Source organism: Patagioenas fasciata, chromosome 2, assembly GCF_037038585.1.
Source record: "Patagioenas fasciata isolate bPatFas1 chromosome 2, bPatFas1.hap1, whole genome shotgun sequence".
Classification (NCBI taxonomy): domain Eukaryota; kingdom Metazoa; phylum Chordata; class Aves; order Columbiformes; family Columbidae; genus Patagioenas; species Patagioenas fasciata.
Window position 1 is genome coordinate 123,903,663 of NC_092521.1, and position 12,099 is coordinate 123,915,761.

A 12,099-nucleotide genomic window follows, 5' to 3' on the forward strand; every position below is an offset into this window, starting at 1 on the left:
TGTGAGCTGGAGGAACTGAGGGGCAGTTCTACCAAATGCAAATCATTTCCCTGGCAGCATGCTCTAACAGCCCGACTTCTGGTAGGAATATTCTGCTGAAAAAAAAATAAATCAAACAACACGAACTAGGTCCTGAATTTTCCTACCCGTCTTGCTACAAAGAATAAATCCTAATGCCTCTTAAAGCTTGTTTAGCTGCAGTAAAGAGGTTGGTAAACTGCTGTTTCTAGCATATTCCCCCCTCCTCCTCAACCTGTATTTCACTGACTGCACTGTCTGATAGCACTTTTGTTTCGCACACAATCCTGTTATGTGGATTTCAGCCAGATTAATGCTCTCTTTCATTCTCCATTTGCTAAACTGGAACTGCAAGGCACCAGTTACAGAGCATAACAATTTAAGCCAGATAAAGCTTAGCTGGAAATTTGAGCCTTTGCCTTGCATCTTACCTGCAAACTCATTTCTTTTCAAGTCATTACATTTCTCTTTCTGTGAGCCCTTCTCTACTTTGCACCTTTGATCAGCAGAATAAGAGTTCACTCGGCTTTTGTAGTGGATGGAAAAGCGAAGCACATTTCCATCAATTATCATCCTAAATTCTTGAGTTTTAGAGTTACAGCAGTTTGGGTTAGTTTGGTTTTTTTTCTCCCCCTTTGTTGTTGCTGATCTTTTAAGCAGAAAAGTCCCAGAGAGGAGCTGGGTTCTTATTACAGCTAAGCAATTCAGTCCTCACTACAACTCCACAGCCATTGGAGATTACCTCAAAGTCTTTTAAGTCTTTATTAAGGTATATTTCTGTCCATAATAAATTATTCAGAGCTTGGCTAATACTACAGAATTTGTTCTGAAACTGTAAAATACAGCTGCCAAAGACTAACCAGCCAGAGCAATGTTATGGGCTTCTCGCACATCAACATCCGTGGGAGGCAAAAGCAATAATTTCTTTACCTTGTCAGCACAGTTTCTGGAAAGTGGTCCATGTGGTAAGGAAATAATACTGTTTTGCAGGACTCTTCTCCCACTCATCCCTCTGTGTCTCACAGCAATGAAAAAATCTTTCAGTGGCTCCAGGAAAAGATCCAAGACAGAAATGTTTGTTTTCAGCGTTAGCTCATCCCACGCTACTCGCACATATCCTTCCCTTCAGGTTTGGAGGCTTGACACGTTCTGACATTTCATGCTTGGAAATGTGCCTTCAACAAATCCGTTTTGTGTTCCTGAATGACTGCTTGGCTGCTTGTGCTTCAGCCCATCTGTTTGGATGGCACCAGGCCTGCTTACAAGGTGATCTTCCAGTTTCACTTCCCATACAGAGACGCCAGCCAATTTTGGGCACTCGGCACAATACCTCTCCTGCCCTCACTTTGCTATAAAGCTCTGCTGACTCAGAAACACTGCTTCTGTGCTTTATTTGTTGGCACTTGTGTCGCCCTGACCACCGGAACAGCAGAGGAAGAAAACTAGAGTTGTCAGCACTGGAAATTGCCAAGTACACTTGTTTCTGTGAAGCCAGGGGAATGTTGTGAAGATCAGTGACATTTCCGAGCACGAAAATTTTAATTGCAAACACTCTGCAAAGCCAGGTTCACCGTAAGCAGAAAGACAAGGATAGTAAAACTGAAGACACAAGCCACAGACATGGAAGATACAAGCATGTAAAGAAAGCGTTGAGCTCCACTTTGCTGTAATGGCTCCTTTTAAAATGGACAAATACTAGAACATATTTGTTTCATATAACCTCTAATTTTCTCTCAGATCACAGTGCTAAGGTTTATGCCATTCACTGAAAAATCATACCAGGCTGAAGATGCTTCTTTGCAAAGTTCTGAAGTGTGTGACCAAGCTCTTCCAGACCAAGGGACCACTTGTCAGTAAACTTGTTTCAGGCTGACCTAACATCAGTGCTCCATCAACCACGTGTACACCCACCTCTTGTGCTGCCTGTGGGTACATACTGATGATAAGGGGAGGCATCTGCAGTAATCCAGACAACTGGAGCCTCGAAAGTGGAGGAGGACATCATCTGCTTGCTACATAGCTTGGCTTTGGCCCATATCAGAATTCTACATTTTCCTTAATACCCCCTTAAATTCCTCAGAGATGAAACAGTGAAGTGTTAAACTAGATTTCTTAACTAAATAACTTGCAATAACAAGTCAGTGGTACTAATGTTCTTTCCCCTTCTGCCCCTCTTTAAGAAGGCAGTAACAAGCCAAGGAAAGCAAAGACAAGCTTTCAACATACCATGTCAGCTGTCATAATGTTTTAGTTCAAGAGTTTTGGTGAAAAATTCTCTTACTGTGGTTTAAAATAATGTCACAAAAATTTCCAAGCAGGCATTCTGACACCTGAAAGAACAGTTTCTTCTTCTTGTGCCCTGTGTTTTTATTAAAGAAATCCCCAGGCTTCTTATGACACGATATATTTAAAAGGAAAATAAATTTAAACACTTTTGCTTTACCTAGGAGTGAACCCAATTTCTACCAAAATAATGATCATTATGTGTTCAGAAAACAGCAAACAACAGAGACTATACCCCTCAGCTCTGACATGGCAACTATCCAGTATCAACAAGGACAACATTAACTTATTTGTTGATCTAAAGCATATGTTATCAGTCCAGGTGAGTTTAACAGCTCGCACACAGCACTTAGACAACCCCTTCCCTGTATTAAAAAAAAATCTTTAATGATAGTAATAAAATATATCACTAACATCCTAAATCCACAAACATCATCCAGATCTTGTTGTAAAAGAGGTAAATAATTCTCTTTTCATTGAGTGAAAAAATGTAGAGAGATATATGTATCTTCACATGTGTGTGTGTGTAGCCATATAGATGCATATACACATACATACACAAAACCTCCACTCTATAAACACATTTAATAACGAGCTGATCAACAAATACAGACTTTGTCCCGCTACTCCCTGCAAGCTGCTAGTAGCTGGAGAGGCAACAAGATGTAACTCTTGCTCATCATGAGCTGTTTTGTCACCTTCTCCTATCATCCCAGTGTCTCAGCCAGAGACTTTCATCTTCCACAACCTTTCATTTCAAAGTTTCTTGGCTCAAGACTTTTCTATTCCAATGAAGCCAGGGCTTTTGGATTCTTTAAGCATATCCTATGTGCATAAAGCAAGTATTGTGTTTTGGTTTTGTGTACTGTCACAATAAAAATTTTCCTCTTCCCCTGTCTCCCTCCACCTTATTGCTTTGATAAATAACAATAACACCAGCATAGCTGTTAGTATAAAATTTTCAACTAATTTAATTTCCTGTTCTTGAGAGCAGGATATATTAGTTCAATTCTAGTTAAAACTCAGTCCAGTTCTTTTTTTATTTTGAATGAAGCAAACTCTATCTTCAATATGTATCACTGGTTTAGATTTTCTAAGATTTGAATGAGACAGTATATTTTTAACTCCCATGTCCAGTTACACGCTCCCCAGTACAAGAAAGACATGGTTATACGAGAGCAAGTCCAGCAAAGACCCACAGAGAAAACTAAGGGAGTGGAGCATCTGTCATGGGAGGAGAGACAGAGAGCTGGGACATCTCAACGTGGAGAAGAGAAGCCTCAGGGGGATCTTCTTAATCCACATAAATACCTGAGGGGGTGGAAACGAAGGAGAAGGAGCCAGACTTCTCAGTATTGTACTAGATGACTTCCAGGAGTCCCTTCCAACCTCAGCTACTTTATAATTCTGTGAAAGAACAAGCGATTACTATAAAAAGGTCTTAAGCATATGCAAATTGTATCATTGATTCTGCATAAAAATAAGTCCTTTTTAAAAACAAAAGATATAGTTAAAAAGATGTCACCGGTAAACTGATTCCCAAATGTATAGATTCATTGTTGGTGCAGTGCCAAATTATAATATTCAGTTTTACTACAAGAAAGAATTGACCTGAGTTTTCATAACGCTGCACAAACATAATACAGTACTCTTGTGTAGAGGCATTCACACAGACACATAAATAACTATATATATGACGAGGTAGGTTGCAAATAGCTTACTTGGAACTGTTTGACCAGATAACTGATCTATATCTCCTCCTAGACACCAAAGTATTTTGAGATTTTTTTTTTCTACCTCTCTCACACAGGCATTGAGCAGTTTGCTTCCCTCTTATCTTCCTAGAGACATCTCATTTCCCAAGAATACCAAGTCATCAGAAGCAGCTGCCTCTAATGGTACCTCTGCTTTACCAGGGCCTCAATCTAGATTAACTCACTCTTAGAAAAGAAAGACCACAGCTCTTAATAAATAAATCAATCAGTCTCAAAAGCAGTACCGATTTCTCAGAACTTCTTTCCTTGGTTATGTTATCCAGCTTCACCAGCCTTCCCCAGCAATCAGAAGATACTGTTTTGTAGATGGTAGAAATAGGTTCACTAAATGGTAGGCAGAGGCTGAGACTTCTACACTTACGTCCTGCTACACTTTTGAGATTTCTACACTTCTGTCTTGCTACATTTTCCATTACCAAAGCAGCTCCCTCCCTTTGCATTTTGCCAAGTTTAGGAACACAACAGAAGTTCGCATAAATGGACCATATCCAGGGTGCCTGATTAGGTGCCACATGGCTGGGAGGTGGATAGTCAGTGGAGCACACAGGGTCCTCTCAGAGGCTGTGTACAAATCTCTGTCCACTCTGCATCACTTTCAGGAACTTTATTCCTTTACCATCCAACCTTGAAGTCACAATTAAAGAGTTTATTTCACGTGGATAACAGGTTGAAGCCTTACACTTGTGTTGCTACACCAGAAACACAGAATAGATATCCTTATGGGCACCATCCTACAAATAACCTCTCTTCTACTCCCTGTACAGCCAAGAAAGCTATTTGTCTTTTAAAGCTTTGTGGTACTGGGATTTGTGCCCCATTTGTTACCCACTCTCCTAAGCTCTTCTCTGAATAACCAACCTCTAATCAGGAGCCTTGCATTTTATAAAGTGTCACCCTCTAGTGCATTAACATTTATCTAAATTAAAATCTCACCCTATTTAAAATTTGCCTCTTACTCTAAAATCTCTTGATCAATCATTCTGTAGCTACAGGCTGGCCTCTACAAATTTGATCAATGCACGCTTCATTTTATCTTCCAGATTGTTTAATAGAAACCTTAATTAGTGTTTTCATTAATTAATACCAGACCCAATACTGATCCAGAGATATCCCCTTTGATAGGTCCCTTGCCACTGGTGTTTCATTGTTCATTATTCTGACACTGTAGCCCAGGCAATTCTGTATTCATATTACAGGATTATGAGGCACAGAAAGGCTTTTTTCCTACTGAATTCCTCCTGAAGGAGCTTCCCACACATAGCAACAAGAAGCCATGGTAGAGTTAGATAACACAAATGCAGTGTATTTTGTCTACTAAACACATAATATACTGCAGCCTATTAACTTTGAATAGGAAAGATCAACTAATTATTAAAATATGTCTCAAAGGAGCATGAAAATGTCTTCCTCACTTTTCTGATGGACTGTGGGTTAGTTTTACAGTGCTTGGCGAAGCAGTAGGGCTAGAAAGGCCAGGCTGAAGTCTGCTGCTGGTGAACCTGGCAGTCAGCTGAGCTCCTTCTTACCTCTAACTCATTTCCATCCAAGGTCCAACATGTTAGATCCTCAGAGTCTTGTCTGCCTGACACAAGTAATTTTCCTATAGAGTTGTTGCACAGTAACTATCCTCAGATTTGGCTTCAAACACAGGAAATCAGGTAGGCTATCCAAAAACCCACTAAGCTCCTAGCCAGCAGAAAATGCTTGAAGCAGGGGGGAAGAAATATTGCAATGAAGGGGGCCTTTTCTCATTAGACTTCCTTTTCTCAGACACACATATCTTCCAGCTCTGAAGAGGACTCTTCTGAATATTTTCCATCTCTGAAGAGTCCTATGCAAAGGCACTTTCACAGGAGATTTGCCTCAGGTGGAGAACACTTACAGTACAGTCCTCATCTTTATTTGGCCCACTTCTTGAAGACATAATTGGAGACATACAAAGTCAGATTACCAAGAAAACACTTTTTGATTCAAGTACAAGCTTTATACAAATTGCATACTGGACATCAAGGACAAGATCTGCAGAGGTACTTAGGGATAAGAGACTTATTCTTTCTAGGAGCTACATAAGAGGCTTTAGGTTTTTTTTTTTAAATCTTATCAGAAGAGTTATAGTAAGAGCCAAAAGTGCTGCTTGCTTTTGAGACACTTGCCTCTTCTTCACACCTAAACAAGAGGAAGGTCTTTCTCGAACTGAGTCTGATTCCAGCAATTCACCCTTAAAAACTTGGCACTAGCTTTTCGAAATACTTCTTACATAACACTAGAGAAAGATAACAAGGAAATTCAACATGCATTCTGCCAGACTTGACATTCAACTTTCTGCTTGAAATCAAGACGACACTTCACTAAAGTGCAAGTAGCACCTTCTAGCAACTCAACTTTGCTACTCAAACTTGTTGCACAATATACTCTGCTATATTTCCTTATGGCTTTATACCTATGTAAAACTTTTTTCTTTCTAAACATAGCTACCCATCTTAAGATAATTCAACAGCTGAGAAACAAAAATAATTAACCTTTCTTCCCATCTTCTTGTGATCTGTAATTCTTCTATTCTGGAGCCCTTCCAAATGTTCCTATGGGAACACCACAGAACAAAGGAAGGTGATTGCAATAGTGCCTTTATGAGGGCTCACCTTGGGGCTTCTTCCTCTCCCTTAAAGAGAACTAACCTAGCCCAGGGTTTAAGGAGAGAACTGCTAAGTAATTCTAGATTTTTTCCTCTTGTCTTTGTGAAGATCCCAGAACTGAGGTTGCTGAAGTAAGCAAGCAGGGATAAGAGATACGGTGAGTGCACGAAATGTGACTTATCCTAGGGTGGAGAATGAAAATCCTGCCCCTGACAGGGTACAAAGGATGTAATTGAAAGCATGTATATAATTTGAAAGCTCGTGGAAAGTAAGAACCAAGTGCTTGGCACCTGAAACTCCAGGTGCAATTAATAGTTCAGCTGTTTAACATCTACTGAAAAAAATTTATCATACTTTGTAAGAGACTCCATTTTTAAATGGTCTGCCTCCCAGACCAGTTCATTTCTCTATTGATCAGCTAAAAAGAAGAATGTGTTGGAAAGCTACATACAACTGAAAGGAAGAATCAGCATGATAGTTTGGAACAAAAGCTCAGCCAACAGGCTATGAATTTCATGTAGTAAATTGGCAAATGCCTGACTTGAAGAATAGTATTAGAAAGGAAAAAGACACCGAGAAAATGAATTCTGGAAAATTATGTCTGGTTTAGACTTTATCTGTTTATATATCAAAGGACCCTTTTCCTAGTAGCTGCATGTCAATCTGTTTTTTCTGCTTTATACACTCTCTAAAATTTATTTTAAGATTGAATTAGCTGTCGCTTTTAGATAGCCTGGATCTCTGGTGCAGAGAATATACAGCCACTTTAAAGACATCAAGCAGAAGGTTTTGCTAACATTATGAACAGATGATCAAAAAAGTATGCCTAGAGAATGAGATAAGGCAGTATTATTTTCTATTTTAGAAACGAAGGATGTGTCTAACTGGGAGCACCCATAGCTAGGCTTATCATCATCTCACAAAACATAGCTGCAAAGACAGGAGACAGACGATAGTCATGAATAGTCACACAAAAGCTTTTATATTAAGAAGGACTGAAAAGATGCAAACTGTTTAGAGCAGGCAGGAGACAGACACAGAGGGAAATAAAAGACAGTCCAGAAGAACAAGGTACAGCAAAGAAGGGCTGAGCTCTTATTTGCTTTTACCCTACACAGGGGAAGAACCAAACCACAGCACATCTGAAATGCATGAAAGTGTGGGGGGTTTTGGTTTTGGTTTGGTTTTAGATTTTCTTTTGAATAAAATAGGAAGTGATTAAAAGCTGGAAATTTTTTGCTGCGGGTCACCTCTGAGATCAAATGTTACTCAGATTCAAAAGAAGATTGGACAAGTAGGCATATAATGGGAGCATTCATTAGAATGGGTACAGGCTGGGACAGCAAACTGTATGCTTCAGGGCATAAGTCCTTCACCAACTCGAAGGAATTAGAAACCAGACTTTTTAAAGTAGTTATCCTGGCAGACGGGGAGAGAATTGTTGATTCATTTATAATGCTTTTGACCCAAAACACAAAGGGAGGATATAGGCATAAAAGGAAATACAAATAGAATTAGCAAATATACAAATGAATCAACATGTGATGTGACTTAAGGGTTAAACCCCCAACTTACTCTTTAGAAAAAAGAAAAGGATGGAACATAAATTCATCAGCCATAAACAGGGCAGTGTTCTGAGGATAGGCCCAGTAAGGTGGAAATATGAGCAGACAGGAAAAGTGCTCCAGATTTTTGAGTGGAAGAGAAAAATGCATCACAGTTATAAAGAGGGTGAAACAGAACTGCAGCATATTGAAGAGATTAACAAATGCATTTTTTATTAAAACAAAAATTACAATGAACCACGTTACGGAGCAGGTGCAATACTAAATGTTTAAAAGTTTTGTTTACATAAGTTGATGGTTCTCTGATGGAAGAAATTTGTCTAAATGATTTTCTATATTTACTTCTCATCCTGAGCCTGGACATGGTTCAATTCTAGCACAAGTGGAAGGTAACAGAGAAATGATTCTTCCCCAACAGCACTGAAACTTGTTGACAGGAAAGGATGATGAAACTTGAATTACGTGTTTTGTGCACAGAAATGATCATTTGTCAGGGTTGTTTCACACTATATTCCTTTGACACTGAATTCTCAAGGAAGGAAGGCAGGAGGAGAAAACCTGCTGTTTCATGAGACAAATTTGATGAACAGATTCCAATTGCAAAGTATGCTGTGTTATTAACTTCTCTCAACTCTGAACACTGCATATGTTGATAAACAACCTGTTGGTAGCTGGAGCGTTCTTCATTACCCTAGCATGGCCTCAAGTGTGCCATAAACCATCTTCCAGCCCAGGTCATTTTATTATCTTCTCCCGTTTGAAGTCAAAAGAACCCCTTGGCAAACTTTTTCTACATAACCCCAGCAAGATATGCCTTATTCACTTTACCTTCTCTTTACCACCATTGCTGTAGTTTATTGAGCAGCCATGTGCATACATACCCCTAACCTTTGTGTTCAGCATGGTAACCTTCAACTTTGTAAATTCTTGGAAGAGAATCTCTGTGAAGATGTAACTGAACTATAAGATCCATGGTGTGTGTGAGCAAGCACAATATGTCAGACCTGTCACTTTTTATCTGGGTGTGTGGGACCACATGTGCTAGTTTCACATTGCAAGAAGGCGATGGGATGGGAGTCACCACTGAGGTGTGTGCCTGTGCCCCACAGTGGAAGGTGCACAAAACACTAACCTTTCATCAGCTACTCTGTGCTTAATGGTCAGTGGATCACAGACTGGGTCAACGACCTGGGCATGGCATATCAGAACTCAGAGTGGGCTACAGAAATTGGTGTGGCACAGCAAAGGAGTGAGATATAAAGCTAAGAGATGGGTATCTATGAGCCATGGGGAAACTGTGGGCCAGGGTGACATGGCTTGCATGGAGGGAGCAGGGTGGAAGGGGCAACCAAGCACAGCCTGCAGCCCAGGTCACCAGGCAAGTCCACAGGTGATGAGACAGGTCCGTGATCAGGCTGGGAAGCAGGTTCACGGTTCAGGGTCAGTGTGTGCATCAGCAGGATGCACAGCCAAATACAGGCATGGCTGTGGGTGAGGCTGCAGTGTAGATTGGTTAGGGCTCCCGAAGCCAGAGCCTGAGCTTAAAACCAGACGCTGGGTGGACAGGGCATGGGGAAGGACCACATGGAATCTTCCTACCTCTCTCCCACAGGGCACCAGACTGGCCCTGAACCCAGGCAGCCAAACCCCCAGAAGGGAGGGGGGATGCCCTCAGGGCCCTGACACAAGGCGAGAGACTGTCCTCAGCCATTTCTGCCAAACAGAACGAGTATTGTCATGTTCTTGTACCACAAGTTACAGCACAAGGAGATCTGGAGGTTCCCTTTGTAGGTCCCACTGTTTGCCTTAAGCATTTTCTAAGAGCAGCCATGCCCAGCCAGGGCACATGTCCATTGAGACCTTCCTGCAATGGCCTGTAGAAATGCATGAAGAACCAAGAGCAGAGCAGGCACACAGTGTTGCTTCCCCAGGGTCCTCTCATCAGCTTCTACAGGTCAAGGATTTCCTGCACCAGACGTGGTGTCTTTAGGTGTAACAGCCCAGACAAATATTTTGTTCATGAATTTGTCTAATTCCTCTAAGAGCCCATATAAACTGCTGCTGCCCACAGCATTCTGTAGCAATGAGTTCTCCTTCCTAGCTTTCCTCCATCTATCGAATTCCTTTATGAATCTCTTTAAAATTCAAAACACTACATATATATGTATCTAAATAACTGCTAAATTCTTATGGGTAACTGAGAACAGACCTTGATCTGGTATAGCTATAGAACTATCACTCACTTTGAATGATTTGATACTACTGTGTTCACATGCAAATATAACATTTCAGGCTTAGAGATACTAGTAAAAGGACTCTTGGGAAGAAATGATGTGATGTGTTTGGGTTTTGTAAAATCCGGTGGCCAAATGTTGAGCTGATTAAAAAGGAAAGGGCATGTTAGTAAAAATTTGATTGCATAGAGGTGCCCCCAGAGACTAAATAAGCAGAGCAGTCACAGTGTCCATGCCATTTATCACCAAGAGAAGACTCTGCATTCCCACTGTAGCCTTGTGTTTCTATGGAGAAGGCCTTCTCTTGGCTTTCTCCCCATTCTGATCAATACGATACTGAATACACACAAATGCTGTTTCCAGCTCAGTTGAGTTTTCATGATAGAAAAACAATACACAATTTGCCAGTCAGAAAAGAAAATTACTATACAAATACTGTATTTGGGTTATTCAGTGCAGCATATAACTAAGAAATGCTCTCTAACTCTATGGATTATGGAGAAAACTTGAGAAGTAACATTGCAGAACTGGGACAGATCAGGACATCAGCAGATTGTCATCATCTGATGCTGGTATCAAACACAGGGACTTTTCCCTGTGTCTCTGCAAGGGGAACGTGCATGCTGGGGATTAGCATACTGCACTGTTACACCTTTGTTCCATTGCCTTTTGAAGTGCAGGAGAATTTGCTCCATCCCTGAATATTTTTTCTTGGCATTACATGCACTCAATTGAAGGAGTGGTTTTCAAGCAGCACTCCTGAGAGCTTGTTGCCAGTGCTAGCTGGGCATATATGCCATAGGGCCCAGCTTAAGGCATCGCATACAGCACAGGTCCAGCCTATCTTGAGCTGCTCCAAGCAACATCAGGCTGTTCCTGCTCTCCAACAACTTGTCTTGTAAGAGAAGATACCCACTCCCCCATCTGATGCAGAAAGCTGATGCCAGTGGTGCTCTGCTGGCTTTAAAACAGTGATGAAAAAGAAAGCCTCCATTTTCCTCATGCCTCCATTACAAGGTTTTCCTTGCAAGAGTCACCTCAAGGGCTTCCTGTACACAGAATAATCAATTTATTGAGTGCTCTTGAGCTGCTATGATTTTGGGGTGGGAGAATAAAGAGTTATGTTTCATGCTCTCAGGAGATCATTTCAGGACAGGGTTTCTAGTGGAGTTAGTGGTGACACTACTGGAGTTGACAGGGCATCTCACCCCTCTCTTCCCGTTTTTCTATTTAAAGCCCACATTCAGCACACAGGTCGCTCAATCACCCTATGGATGCTTACAGTACATGTTTAAGACATAATATTATTCTCCTTCCATTTGTTTTTCCAGAGCACCCCATGAAATAATCTGATACCATTACCCCATGATTTACTACTATTCCCTTTTGCTTCTCATATCTCTCCATTCCAGAGGAGAGGAAGCTAAACTCCTGCTCTGTTGTCTCAATGCAATTTCCCTTATCACCTCATGGGAGCTAAGTCCATATCTGCTTCATAAGTCCTTGATTCTGCTTTAACTAACAGTCTTCAGACTGACTTTACAAAAAGCACACTGTACTCCCTGCTGTCAATACAATGTTAGAATCAGTA